Genomic DNA, 15,233 nt, shown 5'->3' with positions numbered 1-15,233 from the left:
TTTGAGGATTCCACTTGTTTAGCCTCCAGCTCTATCTAGAGCCGCTGAATTTCGTTTTGAAGCTTAGTTTGGATCTTCAGCGACTCCTTCTCAGCAACGTCGAGCTCTCTCTTTTTCTTGTCCTGAATCTTCTAGATTCGAGACTCGAGGCCAGGAATATCCTCAACCTCATATCTCCTCGGTAGCTCGGTTCCCTGATCCATCAAGGGGAAAATGTGCTGCTACAGATCCTGAAGGACTATGTCAGCATTCCTCTGCAGCCTGTTTGCCTCAGCCCTGGCTGCTGTAACCTCTTATTCGGCAGCTTCTCTTTTGAGCCTAGCAATGTTGGCTCAGAGTTCAGCATCCTCGAGCTTGAATTTAATCTCGTTGTTCATCTCCACAGCCAAGTAATGTTATAAACGGCCTGCAGGGTTCAAAGGTACATCAGCCGAAGTTTTTTTTTTTAAAAAAAAAAAATACCCTTAAGTAAAAAAGCTTAAGTATAAACAAGTTTACCTGCATCAGCAGCCTTTGATTCTCAACAAACGGATCTGGAAACCCTCACGAAGGGCCCAGACACCCCAGCTGCGGCCCGAAGGGACCAAATATTTGCTTTCTCCAAATCGGATAGGCTAGATTTGTTCACCAAAGAACTCACTTGCTGAGGCTCAATGAGAAAGAAGTGTGTTCCTAACAGCATCAGGAACGACCAGTAGGGGGACAGACTCAATCCCTATCTCAACATATTGAAAATTCTTGAAGGAGTTGCCTGCCGAAGTCGAAGGCATGTCAAAGTTCTTCACATCCTCAACTCTCTCCTTAGTCTCCTTCAGACCCTCGGCATTAAAATCCTTGGCTCCTCCACCAAAGTGTGCACATAGTCATCCTTGGTATGGATAATCAGCGCAACAGCTTCCTTCTGAACCTCATCAGCAAAAGGTTCGGCCACGTGCCGAGGAGATGGTGGAGGAGTTAAGTTTGTGGGCTGAACCTCATGGGTTCCAGCCAGTTGCCCAGGATGGGGAATCTTTTGCTGTACTTCCTCGTCCCGAGTCTCAGAAAGAGAGGAGTCTTCTCTTTGCTCGGCTCCTCGGTCCGAGGCTTCTTCGCAGGAATTGAGGCAGCTTGAAATTGCCCAGGCAGGACAACAACCCTTTTCTTCCTTGGACCCGACATTTCTTCGTCTTAAAATGATTCGTCCAGAGTTGACTCTACTTGAGCAGCATCGACTAGCTCTCCTGTGTTCTCTTCTTCTTCGTCGGACTACAGAACAAAGAACAAGGGGGCAAAGAGTCACATAAGTTAAAAAAAAAAAAAAAAAAAAAAAACAAAGAAGGAAGAAGCAAATTCAGACAAGTCCAAGGGCTCACCGAAGTGTTCAGCAAACGAGCATCTTCAGAATCTTCTTCTTCTTCTTCGACTTCTTCTACTCTCGGCTCGGTGGCTGATGTAGAAGACCCAACTCCATTTCTGAAGGCCTCAGCGGTGATAGTTGTAGCTGCTTGCTCTTCAGCTGAATGGAGAAAGTAGGGGTCGATCTTCTCAAACCAAGGTCTCTGCGCCTGATATTCAACAGCGCCCTAATCACCTGAAGCCTTTTTTGGTGCAGGGAAAGGGCCCGATCCTTGGAATTAGTGAATTTGGGGGCATTGGTGATAAGGTTCGTCTCCCGACTGATTCCGAGCACTTCGTTATCAACGTCCGAGTTCTCTTCGTACAACTCTAGAAAACCAAAAGACAACAGTTAGCTTGGCCGAGAGAAATAAGCGTCAGAAAGTAGAAAATAACAAAATATAATAAAGTTTTCGGCCCCATCCGAGTCCCTTACCGCCTTGGTACCTTCGGCTGAGGCCGACAACGAAAGTATCTTCTCCTAGTAGATATAGTGGCAGCAAGGTAGCCAAATGGTAGGCACATTTGCCATTCGACTGTGACTTCAGGCATGTGGCTCATGCCGAAGAGCTCCATCTGTTTCAGATCGGCGTCGGAGAACTTATCACGCTCGATGCTGAACATCTTAGGATTGGGATTCCTCAAGTATTGGGGGCTACCGAAGAAATTTGGATGATCCTCGTCTGAAGGCGCCCAAACCCAGATCTATTGTCCTCTCCAATCTTTATCCGAAGTATCATTCGGATAAGTAGAAAAGAACCCCCTCTCATCTTTGATTTGCCACCAGCTAGGGTCGTGCCATTTGTTGGACTGCTTATTCGGCATCAACTTGTGCATGCAGCGAAAGTAGTGCACACTCGGCGCAAGCCCGTAAAACAGGCAGACCCAAAGATAGGTCATTATTCTTCGGATACTAACGGGGGTCAGCTTAGACTGCGATATGTTGTACCCGTTCAGCACATTGATTACAAAGGAATGGACAGGAAACCGAAGCCCGTACTGCAGCTACCGAGTATAAACCCCAATATATCCAAGTGGGGGGCGATGGATTCTGTCCTCGGCAATAGACATTCGGCACCAGTACCCATCCTCCTCCATTAGGCGTAGAAGATTCTAATTTTTTCAGCGAAGCGATAGATGGCGTTATTTTTGACCCACCATGAATCATGATGCCCTCATTTTCATCCACATCAATCAACTCCCTTTTCTCGGGAGTCAATGGCCTAGATGCCGAGGTCGCGCCTCGGCCAAAGGTGCTGGCGTTCGTGGAGACCCTGGGGGCATGCTGGAGATCAGCACAACCTTGATTGCAGTCCCACTCGGGGTAGAATAGCTCCAACCTTGGCATTAGGGTTTTAGCCGCTGAGAGGAGGCATCATTGCCAAAGGACGATTCCGCAGCGAAATCACTTGCGGCGTCTCCTCCTCCTCTTCCTCAACAGCCGGTTCAGCCTCCATAGGCCTCTTTCCTCGGTCACTGGCCATTTTCAAACAGTGGAAGTGTGAGAAAATGAAAAAAAAAGGGGGTACTTGAAAAAGCAAAGAAAACCGAAGAAACTTCAAAGAAAATTAACTTTGTCAAATGCGGAATTTATCGGTCTGTGAATTCGGAGCAACAAATTCTAGTTTAAAGCTTCGGATTGCCGACTATAAGCGGAAAAAAGGAAATCGGGTTAGTAGCAAAGATTAGCGAGAAGCAAATGTGAATTAGCGAAAGGAAATGAAGAGAAATGTGGGACGAGTGGCTTAAAAACCTTCCAGAAACAGGAATTTTTGGAGTCTGTGCCACTAAAATCCCTACGAATTCCACTTCAATGTTCAATTGTTCATATTCTCCTCTAATTAACTGCCCACTAAACCATCCAACTTCCCCATTACTTCAAGAAATAACCGTTGTTGCCTCAATAACCTCCAAGTTTAAATTCTAATTAAACCTTTTACTTCCCTCCATTTTGCAAGTCAAAACCCGATCCGTCATGCTTCCAAATTGGCTCTGGGGGGCAAGTTGTTTGGGTCCAATTTTCTCCAATTAGGCTGGTCAACAAATGTTTTAATTACAAAGCCCAAAGCAAGGTTCAACTGTCCAAATAATTGCCAAGTCAGTCAAGGCCCAGTCAACATGGCAAGCCCACATCATTTAAGGTCCAGTTATCTATTGAGCAAAGGTATATAAGCCTTCAATCTTCTCTCTTTACATTCATTCAACAAAAAAGCCTCAAGCATTTAATACTCTTGCATATCTTTCTCCCTCTAAACACTGTATTGACTTCGACATCGGAGGGGCCTTCCACGGCACCCCCGAGGCCAGCTTACGTGTGTTCTCTGTGCAGGGAAACCCTCGGCCTAGTCATTACGTGGATCGAGATCAGTCTTCAGCCAACTGGAAAGGATCTACCCGAAGGTCCTATTGTTTTCATCTGAAACAAATGGTAAGTTTTTAACCACCCCTTTGCTTTTTTATATGAAACAGTTGTAGTACAACATTTAATTAACATGTTTCTTAACAAATCATATATTTATAAAATTAAATAATGAATGAAATCATATATTTTTAGTATACAAAAAACATGGGGACATGAAGTATATCAAAATAAAATTCATGTTTCTTATTATTTTTTTCTACAAGATATCTTATCCAAATATTATCTAGCAAGTATTAGTTTATTTATATTAGTAGAAGGTAGGTAAAAAAAAAAGTCTATATAAGTAAACATAATTTTTAATTATGTATGTACATGGCTAATATGGGTCCAAATTTGTAGTGGTTGGGACGAGAATAAGGATGAAAGTCATACCTGCTATGAGTGATGGTGTAGAGGTGGCCTATGTTTTTAGGTTTTACCTACCACAAATCCACACTATTTTATACAGTGGCAAACTAGATAGCCCGATAGGGGTAGGGATGGGCTAAAGCCTTCTTGGTCTCCCTCCGTTCCTAAGTAATTGACTTTTTTCACTATTTATATGTATATATACTTTGACTATCGTTTTTTAATAAAATGTAAAAAAAATGTCATAAAATATATTGTTTAATAATACTATGAAGGTATTAATATAACGTTTTATAATATCAACTTTTTTTATTTTTTTTTATTAATATTTAATCATATATATCAAAGGTCAAACTAATGCATTGACATGTGTGCTAAGTTTGATTGTGTCAATTAGTTATGAACGGAGAGAGTATATTAATGTTGCAACTTATGATGTTTGTTATATCATAGCTAAGTTGGTTTTAGGTGAAAATAGAGATCCATTTTCTAATTCCCAAGTTCAAGACCTCTCCCTTACATTTATTTCTTTTACTTTGCAACACTTTCATGTACTAATTTTGCTATTTTGTACGGAGTACAAAAAGGCTATAACACTACTTTAGGCATTAAATTCTTCTTTTCAAATAATTTTGTTTTTAATACTCCATATGCAATCTCACTCTTTATTGACATTTCAATTTGTGTACGAGATATTAATACATATACTCGTATTAAGTTAGGCCCTTCTCTAATAAAAAAATTCTGCCTCCACCACTAGTCTCATTCTCATACCTACTCAAATAAAAAGTAGTATATGAACAATGTGTAACATCAAAACTTTTCTTATCACTTTTTCTAACAATGATGATAAATTGAATGCTTGGAAGGGAAGACCTTGGTTTGTTCAAGGTCTGAACTTTGTCCTCCTTGAATGGAATGAGGAATTCTGCCCGATCACTACCTCCATCGATCTCTTCTATAGATCAATGGGTTAGAATCTATCTTCTTCCTCACCACTATTGGTCTTTTAACTGTTTGGCCTCTATTTTGTCCCCTGTGGGTAAGTTGATGAAGCTGGACCAGTTCACTGAATCCAAGAAAAAGGTCAAATTTTCTAGAGCTTGTGTCAATGTCTCTATTTCTAAACCTATTCCTGGCTTTGTTTTTCTAAATATTTCTGATGGTATAAAGGAAATTCACCTCATTTATAAGGGAATGACTGAAGTATGCCCTCAATGTGGAGTGGATTCTCATGCTTTGGATTCTTGCCCCAAAGTTGCTCAATCTGTCATGCATGTTCTTATTGAAAGGCTTAACAATAGTTCCATCTCATCCCCTACCCATATTCTGCAAGAAGATGGCTCCTCTTCTGCCCCACCTCTTCCAAATGGGTTAAGGTGGTCCCTAGGAAAAGGTCTTTTCCCTCTAATAGAGCTAGAAATCCTTGCCCTATTAAGCTCAAACCTGGTTCTACTGTCATTAAGCCCCAGCAACCTATTTCCCTTGAGATTTCCTCTTTTCCTTCAGGTCCCATGGTTGTGCATGTCCCTTCCTCCTCTTCTGTCCCTATGGATAACTAGTATTTAATGCTACTTGCCTATGAATCTATAGAGGATGTTATGAGAAAGGCAACCCCTTTAAATCCTTCTGCTGCTGCTGATGCTGATACATCCCCTCTTCTAATAGAAGATGATAATTCTCCCTCTCTCATGGACCAACTATTGGATCATGATTCTGCTGCTCCAGATGTATCAACTCCTCCTGTTTATGAGTATGGCACAAACTCCAATCAGCATACAGTTTTCTCCTATAATGATGAACAACGCTTTTTTTGATGCTATAGGGGTTGATGTTTCTGCCTGCTCCTCTGACTCCTCTGGTAAGAGGAGGAGGACTGAAGATGCTGAAGACTCAGCTTCTTCGAGGCTCCCCAAAAAATGATTTGTTCTTCTGCTGAACTTTTTCTCCTATGCGGCCTGCCTTTAATCTTTTATTAACTGTCCATTCTCCTACTTAATATTTGTAATAGTCTTATCTTTTATTTAGGTGTACTTGTATGTACTAGTTTCGATGCTAGTTTTCCCACTATTTACAGGCATCTTTTTCTTTTGCTCTTCCTTTGTATTATAGTTCTACTATTTGTACTCATGATGTATATACTGATGCTACCTCTATGTAAAATTATGATAATATATGTACATATTTCTAGCCTTTTCTTGTTATGGGTCCTTTATCCTTTTGCCTTTATTTCCATTCTAGTCTTTTTATCGCTTTGGTATGAGTTTCTTTACTCTATGCCCTCTTTTTTTCCTGTATACTTTCCCTCTTTTGGGATTCAGGATCATATGTGATTTCCCCACTTAGGACATTTGTGGATTTTACTTTATCCACTAACATACTTTATTTTTTCTGCTCTTCTCCTTTTCCCTTATGATTCATGTCTTCTATTGGTCCTATGCTTTGTTAGCCATCCCATCTTTCATCGTAGGACTTCCTGCTGTTTTGTGGTTAAGTGCTATGATGATATTACATATATGCATGCCCTGCTCAGGTAAGATTGACACTAGGGCTCCTTTTGTTTCTCCTCCTTTGCATTGTTGCTCCTTGTCCCTCTCTTGTTTACAGGTTGAAGTGACTTTGCTTTGGAATTTCTAAGCTATTTTGGTTGCCTGTTTCGAAGCTCAAAGGGTGGTGCATTTTTGGCTATTCTTCCTTTGGACTAAGTATACCTTATATGATTGAACTCCAACTCGTTCTATTAATTCCCTTATGTACAGGTTTAGATGCTCCCTCATACTGTTCATGTATAAGGTTGAAGTGACTTCTCCTACTGCCGGGTCTTCTAGGCTTGTTGGTCTGATTCCTAATACTTATGAACTGAGCACACTTTGTCTAGTGTTTCTTACTTCTTGTTGCATTAGTTTTCTTTTATTTTTTAGTAGTTTTCCTTTTTTGGGTTGTATTTTCATTTTCCTTTTTTCTGCTCATTTTGGGCAGTGGTTATTTTCTCTTTGTTTATTTCTTTTCAATTTGTTATTTGTCTTTCTTATTTTGGACTTATGCTTTTGTTATTTGGTGTACTTTTGGTTTCATTTGTTATTTTTATTCTCTTCAGATCAATTATATACTTTCTTCTTATTTTGTAGGAACTGTTTTGGATGCCTTCTTTTTCTGACCTATTTTCTCACGTCTTCCCCCCTTCACCATGTATTTGCTCTTGACTATGTTCTTACTGTTCCTATAGGAACTTATGACATTGGTTTCTATGAAACCTGAGATTTTTTGTTATTTAATTTTGTTTAAAGTTGTATAGGTCCTTGTTCCTACATTCTTGTTGTATGTTTCTTGTTTTTACCTTCTTGAACGCGGGGAAATTAGGTCGTTAACTAACATCCTATCGATCAAAAAAATTTATAAATTCTAAACTAACCCCTAAACAAGTCTAGTGGTAAGTTCGAAGTCGAACCACAAGGAACGGTAATGCTAGATTATTCTCGATATAATGCTTAAACTACGCCGAAGTCGGTTTATGGATAGAGGACACTACAACTACATTAAAGCACATATAAAGAACAAGGTATAATGAAGTCTACTAGAGGCAAAGATCCACTTTGAACAATTAATAAGCTAATGAGAATCCATTTGATAATCAATCATGCAAAGAAAGAATTAAAATGGGAATTAATTACACTCAAGAGCAATCTCTCAAATTCCTAGCTAGTGTAGATCCCTCTATGACTAGGTGCATAAAAGAAATTAACGCAAATTGCAATCAAATATATCAACTCTAATTCACAATCCCTTGTCAAACTAGAACCAACATGCAATTAAGTTTGCTATCATGGTTGATCAATCCAATCTAAAACAAACAACATGCCATCATCAATTCAATCAATTTAATCACACAATTATCATCAATTTTATCTCAAATAACTCAATTAACCATTACAAAGCTTCACTCAACACCAAGTAGAAGGAAATCTACTCAAACATGATTAACAAAGCAATTAAAGAAAGCATAAAGAGAAAAGAGAGTAAGAATGCTCATTAATATAAGATGGAGTTCTTCAAATCATCAAATTCCTCCTTTAATTATCCAAAATCTATGAAAACCATTGTGTTTCTCACTTTCTCTCTCTAAAATTTAAGAGTTTCTTTCTCTAAAACCCTAAACTACTAAAAAATAAGAATGGAATATCCCCCTTTTACAAATGAAGCCAAGGGGTATTTATACAACCCCAAATAGAAAGGACGGAGAAAACAAGAAAAAGACTCGGATATAGGTCTGCACGGACGTGCAGACTAAGGCAGAAACTTCAGAAAACCAGAGCAGAGTCTTGCGCGGACGTGCAACATTTAGCACGACCGTGCACAATACGCATGGACGTGCAAAATTTAGCACGAACGTGCAGATTTTCCTGATAGATGCATCTTCGTTTCAGAAGACCAAAACTTCTTTGTTACTCGTCAGAATAAGGCATGTGACCAGCCGTTGGAAAGATCTTGAGATGAAATTTACTCTCCATTTTTAATCACTTTAAAATATTGAGCAAAAAAAAACTTATGGTCAGTTGAAGTTGACCCTTGTGCAAAAATTATTCCAAAGTTCTTCCAAATGTTCTTTTCTTCACTCCAAGGCACTCTTCCTTGCTTCTTTCCTCGTTCTTCTTTCAACTTGGTGATAAGATTCATCTCTTCCTCTTCTTGCTTCCAACTTTATTTCCAAGCATCGAAATGCCTCAAAGTGTCGTCGTTGTGCCTGAAAGTGCACCAAAAACAACAATAACCCCGTGAAGCGTGTGACACAAAAAATGCATGAAAATAGAGTAATAAGTGGATAAAGACATTGAAATTAAACAATATCAAGGCTCAAAACCACCCTAAAATCACACTAAATAGCAAGCTATCACTTCTCTTATACTTTTTTATGAAGATTATTAGTTGGAATGTTAGAGGGGCTAAGCGTTCATAGGCTATTAGTAAGATGATTTTCCTAAAGAAAAAAAGCAATCCTGATATTTTTATTGCAATTGAAACTATGAGCTCCCTTATGAATAGTCATCGTTTGAGTAAAACTTTAGGCTATGAATTTGTTCATGTCATCAATTCAGAAGGGCATTGTGGTGGAATGTGAGTTTCTTATAACTCTCCTAATATCACTGTCATTGTTATACAATTACAGCATAGGATTGCATCCTTACTTATTCATGATTTAGCACATGATTTTTTTTATATGTTATATTCTATATATGCTCCTACTCAGACATCTCAAAAACCGATGTTTTGGCCGGAAGCACATTGACCTTATTTCAAGTTCTCCCCTACCATGGTGTATTATTGGGGATTTTAATGACTTATATTTACTTAATTATAAGCAAGGTGGAAAACCCCCGTCCCTGCTAGATGTTTTAGACTCCAACGTTTTGCTCAGTTTACGCAAGTTATAGACATCCCTGCTATGGGAAACTCTTTTTCGTGAAAGCGTCCTTTTCACTCCCACTTTATTTATGAAAGATTAGATCGTTCCTTTGTTAGTTCTCAATGGTCTTCTTTATATCCGGATGCTACTCTCTTATATGAACACTTCTTTATTTCAGATCATTCCCCTATTGTTTTGGTCGTTACTAACAATAATCTGACGCCCAAACTTTCTTCATTTCAATTCCAGAATATCTGGACTTCAGATGTATAAGCTCAGAATATTATCGTTAAGAATTGGAAGACCCGTCATACCGGCTCTCGTTTCTTTTGCATTTTACAAAAATTGAAGCGTGCTAAAACAGACTTAAAGCATTGGCATCATTCTAAATATGGTAATGTGCAAGCTAAACTAAGTTTGAATCAATCAAAATTGATTTCTGTAGAATCTCAATTGCTACTTTTTTCGGATAATGCCCATATACGTTAACACCTTATCTGGCTGATTCGTCAGCATGAAAAGCTTCTTTTGTTTGGTAAAAAAATTTGGGGTAAACATGCGGGGAAATTATGGTAAATATGCGAGGAAATTATCATGAATCAGTTAAGTTTCGCTCTAATAAAAAACAAATTTTTCGTCTTAAAAATGATGATAATCAATGGGTTGATAATCCATCCGATATTACAGACCTCTTTTTTTTTTACTGAATTCTCTAATATATTTAAATATGCTTATACGCACGATCGAACCATTTCTTTACCTTGGATTGACCCGGTCATCTCTCCAGATGATAATCTGCAAATCACAATGGTTTTTACATATGATGAGATACGTGCTGCTTTTTTTGACATGTCCCCTTATAAAGCTCCTGGTTTGGATGGTTATGGCCCAAAAAAATTTCAATTTTATTGGAACATAATTGGTCAAGATATTTGTAAAGCTATAAAAGTTTTTTTTTTTTTTTTAACAATGGTATTCTTCTTCAGGAATTAAATCATACTATTATCACGTTAATTCCTAAAGTCCACTCGCCCTCGAAGGCTAGTCAATATAGACCCATTAGTCTATGTACTACTATTTACAAAGCAATCTCCAAAATTTTGGTTAACAAATTGAAACCTTATTTAAAGAAGATTATAGGTCCTCACCAAAATGCTTTTGCCCCAAATCATGCTATTCAGGATAATATTTAGTTGGTCCATGAAATTCTAAACTTGTTCAATAAGTCCAAAAGTAAGAAAGGTTGGCTAGCTCTGAAACTAGATATGGAAAAGGCCTATGATCGCATTGAATGAGATTTTTTATGGGCTACGCTTTCCGCCTTAGGCTTTAATGCTACTTGGATTAATTGGATTAAAGCTTGTGTTACCACTGTGTCTTATTCTCCTGTTGTCAACAAAGTCACTACTGCTCTCATTAAACCTTCTAGGGGGTTACAACAAGGAGATCCTCTTTCCCCGGCCCTCTTTGTTATTTGTATGGAAGTACTGACAAAAAAATTATTACTTCTTAGTAAAAAAAAATCCTTAGGCCTCGGGGTTAAAATTGCACCAGCAACCCCTAATATACCTTGCTTACTCTTTGCAGATGATAGTCTTCTTTTTTGTAAGGCCACTTCTACAACCGTGTCTACTCTTCGGAATACTTTGGATGAGTTTTCCATGTTATCTTGTCAACTTATTAATTTTAATAAGTCATCTATGGTTTTTTCTAAATATGTATCTAGTAATACTAAATCCTCTTTGGCAGGTTTCCTTAATATGACCCCTTAATCCTTCCTTGGTCGATATTTAGGGGTTTTCTTTACCTCTTCACGTTATACTAAAGATAATTTTCAGCATCTTATTGCTAAAGCTAATCAGAAAATGAATTCTTGGGCCTCAAATTTGGTTTCTAAAGTTGGCAAGGTGGTTTTAATTCAAAGTCATCTTGAGGCTATCCCCTCCTATGCCATGACTACAACTCGTTTACCGTCTTCTGTTACCTCGTCTCTAGACAAAACTAATCGTGATTTATTTTGGAAGCAATCTCCGTCTAAGGCGGGTATGCCTATGGTTTCTTGGGATACTATTTGTCAACCTAAAAGCCAAGGTGGTTTAGGGCTGCGTAAATCTGATGCTGTTAATTCTGCTTTCTTGGCTAAGTTAGGTTGGAAAGTTCTTACTGATCCTACTAACTTGTGAGTTCAATCAGTTATGGCAAAATATCTTAGACAATCCCATTTTTTGACTTACCATTCTCAGTCTAAAGACTCTTGGATTTGGAAAAAACTACTACAAACACAACCTCTCTTAATTAGAGGACTCTGTTGGAAGATTGGTAATGGTTCTTCTATCCTCTTCTGGGTAGACACATTTGGTGCGCTGACACTAATATCACAGCATTATTGGATTTGGACCCGCATACTATTTCCAATATTGATATTACCGTAGATATGTTTATCACTGATGACAATTCATGGAACGTTTCCTTCTTGCAATCTTGTCTCCCACATGATCTTGTTCACCTCATTCGAGGTATTCCGCTTCCTTCCTCCCCGGTTCCAGATGAACCTTGTTGGGGAATTTCTAAGGATGGGCAGTTTTCGGTTAAATCTGCAACTTGGTTAGCCCGCTCTCCTTCTATCTTACCCCTTAAATGGGAATGTTGATGGATTTGGAGATTAGATATCCCTCCCAAAATTATGATTTTTTTATGGCAAATTCTCCTAAACAGTCTTCCTACTAGATAAACTTTGGTTTCCCGGAATATTGATGTCTCTCCCATTTGTGCCCTTTGTAACTCACTTTATGAATCTCAAGACCATCTTTTTCTTTCGTGCCCATTTATTAGGGATGTTTAGTCTTCTATGGCTGTGCGTAACTGGGTCGGCTCCCTTGTCCTCTTCTTCGTCAGTCCATGACCTTTTTCGCTCTCTTAAAGCTTCTTTGCCCAGGGATATTCCAAAGATAGCCATTCTGTTCTGGTGCATTTGGAAATGTCGAAATGCTCTTATCTTTAAGAATTCAACCCCTACCGTTGATACCATTTTTTGCCGTGCTTTTACCCTTTTCAAGAATGGCAAGCCCGTTCTCTCTTGGATAGTCTCAATTCTACTGGCCCTCTCGCTCACTCCTCTGCTTCCCCTCCTACCCCTTCTTTTATTTCTTGGTCCCCTCCCCCTCTGGGTTTTTGTAAACTAAACTTTGATGGCTCTACTTTACATAACTCGGCGACGGCTGGTGTGGTCCTTCGTGACCACCTAGGGAACCACATAGCTAGCCACACTTATAATTTGGGCTCTAGTCTGACCTTTTTGGCTGAAGCTATTGCTCCTCGTAATGGTCTTAATTTAGCAAGAGACCATAACATCTCCCATATTTTCATTTAAGGAGATAATCTAACTATTATTAATATTTTACAGGGAAAATTCCGCTGCCCTGGAAGTTGCATTTGCTCATGGATGACATCAAAAGGATTCTGGAGTCTTTCTTAACTTTTGATTCTCAGAATATATATCGTGAAGGAAATCAAGCAGCAGATTATGTTGCCTATTTAGGCTATTCTATCCCGACCCATCAAGATATCGACCACTTCATGGATAGCAAATTTTCTTATTTTTTTACTTTTCGATAAATTAGGTTATAGTCTTACAAGAAGACGTTCCTAATTTTCCTGTATCTTACATTTTTTATAAAAAAAAAAAAGAAAAAAAAATATCACAACTTAACACCGCCCTATTCCCATTTATTTATAATAAGAAAAATGGAAAACCTAACAATTGAATTTCATTGATCTTTGTATTGGAGATGAACAAGGGACAAATATGAAATATCAATGAATTGATGAAAACTAACTTGGAGCTAAAATTGATAATAAATACTCATTCTCGAGTCGAGCCCAACAAAGCTTCTGAATCTCTTGTTTGTTGAATTGTTGGAGTTTGGGTCGTTTATATATTGTGTTTGTTCTATCATTGATTATGAGATGCTCATTCAATATCGAGCTCAAGCTAAACAAAGTCACATATACATGACTATGCTACCAAACGAGAATCATACATGCAACATAGTTATACATCAAGAATTGAAATAAGACTTAAAGTAAAGATTTAGGATTATTATGTGTAAATGTGGTTATGTTTACGTGGTTATGGTTAAATATTATCTTACATGAGCAATGTCAATTTGATAACTGGGTCAGGTTGAGTCTGATTCAAAGTTAGCTAAATTATTATGCCCTATATGAGTTAAAATTAGAATTAGTTTTTTTTTTTTTTCGGATCAATTAAGTCAGATTTTGACACCTCAATGACATTCTTCATGAACTTTCATCGAGGTTTCGTGTCTCAATCTCGCCCCACAGGCCTTAGATAAATTCTTAGTTTTATTTGTTTATTTATTTATTTAATCTCCCTTTTAAGAGCTTGCGTGTTTTGTGTTTATAGTTCTCCCTTACGAATTGAACTCTCACGCTTGCTTGAGGTTTATGGTTCAAATCCCCTTCAATTCCTCGCCTCACCTCGTGCTTGATATTATATTAAATCTCTCAATTATTAATATCTCTGACAACTAACCCTTCCCCACTTCACCTCGTGCTTATTATTATATTAAATTCTCTCAATTTGTGTCGCTCTGACAACTAATAATTAAAATCACAATGTTGATCACACCATTCTCATTAAAATCTCAATAACATAATTAAAAATCTCAATCACATAACTAATCCTTTATGAACTAGACACCCTAACGAAATTCATCACGTGCCTAGACATTCACATATTTCTTAAATATATCTTGGTAAGTTCCTAATATCATAATGATCATATATATTATAACAACATAACATTAATTTTATCAGGGCCGTCTTGAACAATTTTGATACCCTGTTCTAGTCTTAAAAACAAGGCCCTGATACACATATAAAAAAAAAAAATTATATATATATATAGTACTCATATAAAAAAACCAACGTAAATACGTAGTATATATATCAAACTCTTTTATTAAACAAACTTATTAAAATAAATCAAACTCCTTTATTAAACGTATAAATTACATCTTAATATCAAATTACTACTTAAAAAGAGCCATCCTTCTAACACTCTTATTTTATAATTTCAAATCTCAATATATACTTTGAGTCTTATTATTTATTAAAATTATCTTAGTATTTCTTTTTTAATTATGGCAGTGTATGAGAGAAAAGGTGTTGGACTAGTTAAAATGAAGACGGCTGAGTTAGTGGAGATAGTGGCTACGATAGGGGAGGTGGCATGCAACGCCGGATTTTTTTTCATGAGATTTATGTTGATTATTATTCATGCTCTTTGCGTAAAATATTATTTAAAATTTAATTACATATAGTTTCCATTGTAATCGTACATCTAATAAATTCAATTATTCAAATTATAACCATTCTGCTAATTGATGCATTTTACCGTACGATAGTAACACCTTATTTCTCTAAGTTTAAGTGGAAATTAATTAAAGAAAAAGAAACATTTTGCATATGTGTTATACAGTATGTACTTTCTATGTGTTGTTGCTTGATTGACACGTTCTTTATTTTATGGCATTTGTCTTAATTGTCAATACATAAATTAACCATTAATATATTTAGTATAACTAAGTAAAAATTATAATATGTTAACATGTTGAAATATAAGTACATTGATGTGAGACCATTTTTACAAGATCATGCATGACC

This window comes from Chenopodium quinoa, unplaced genomic scaffold (assembly GCF_001683475.1).
Source record: "Chenopodium quinoa cultivar QQ74 unplaced genomic scaffold, ASM168347v1, whole genome shotgun sequence".
In the NCBI taxonomy this organism is placed as follows: domain Eukaryota; kingdom Viridiplantae; phylum Streptophyta; class Magnoliopsida; order Caryophyllales; family Amaranthaceae; genus Chenopodium; species Chenopodium quinoa.
Note: the sequence above shows the minus strand (reverse complement) of the source record.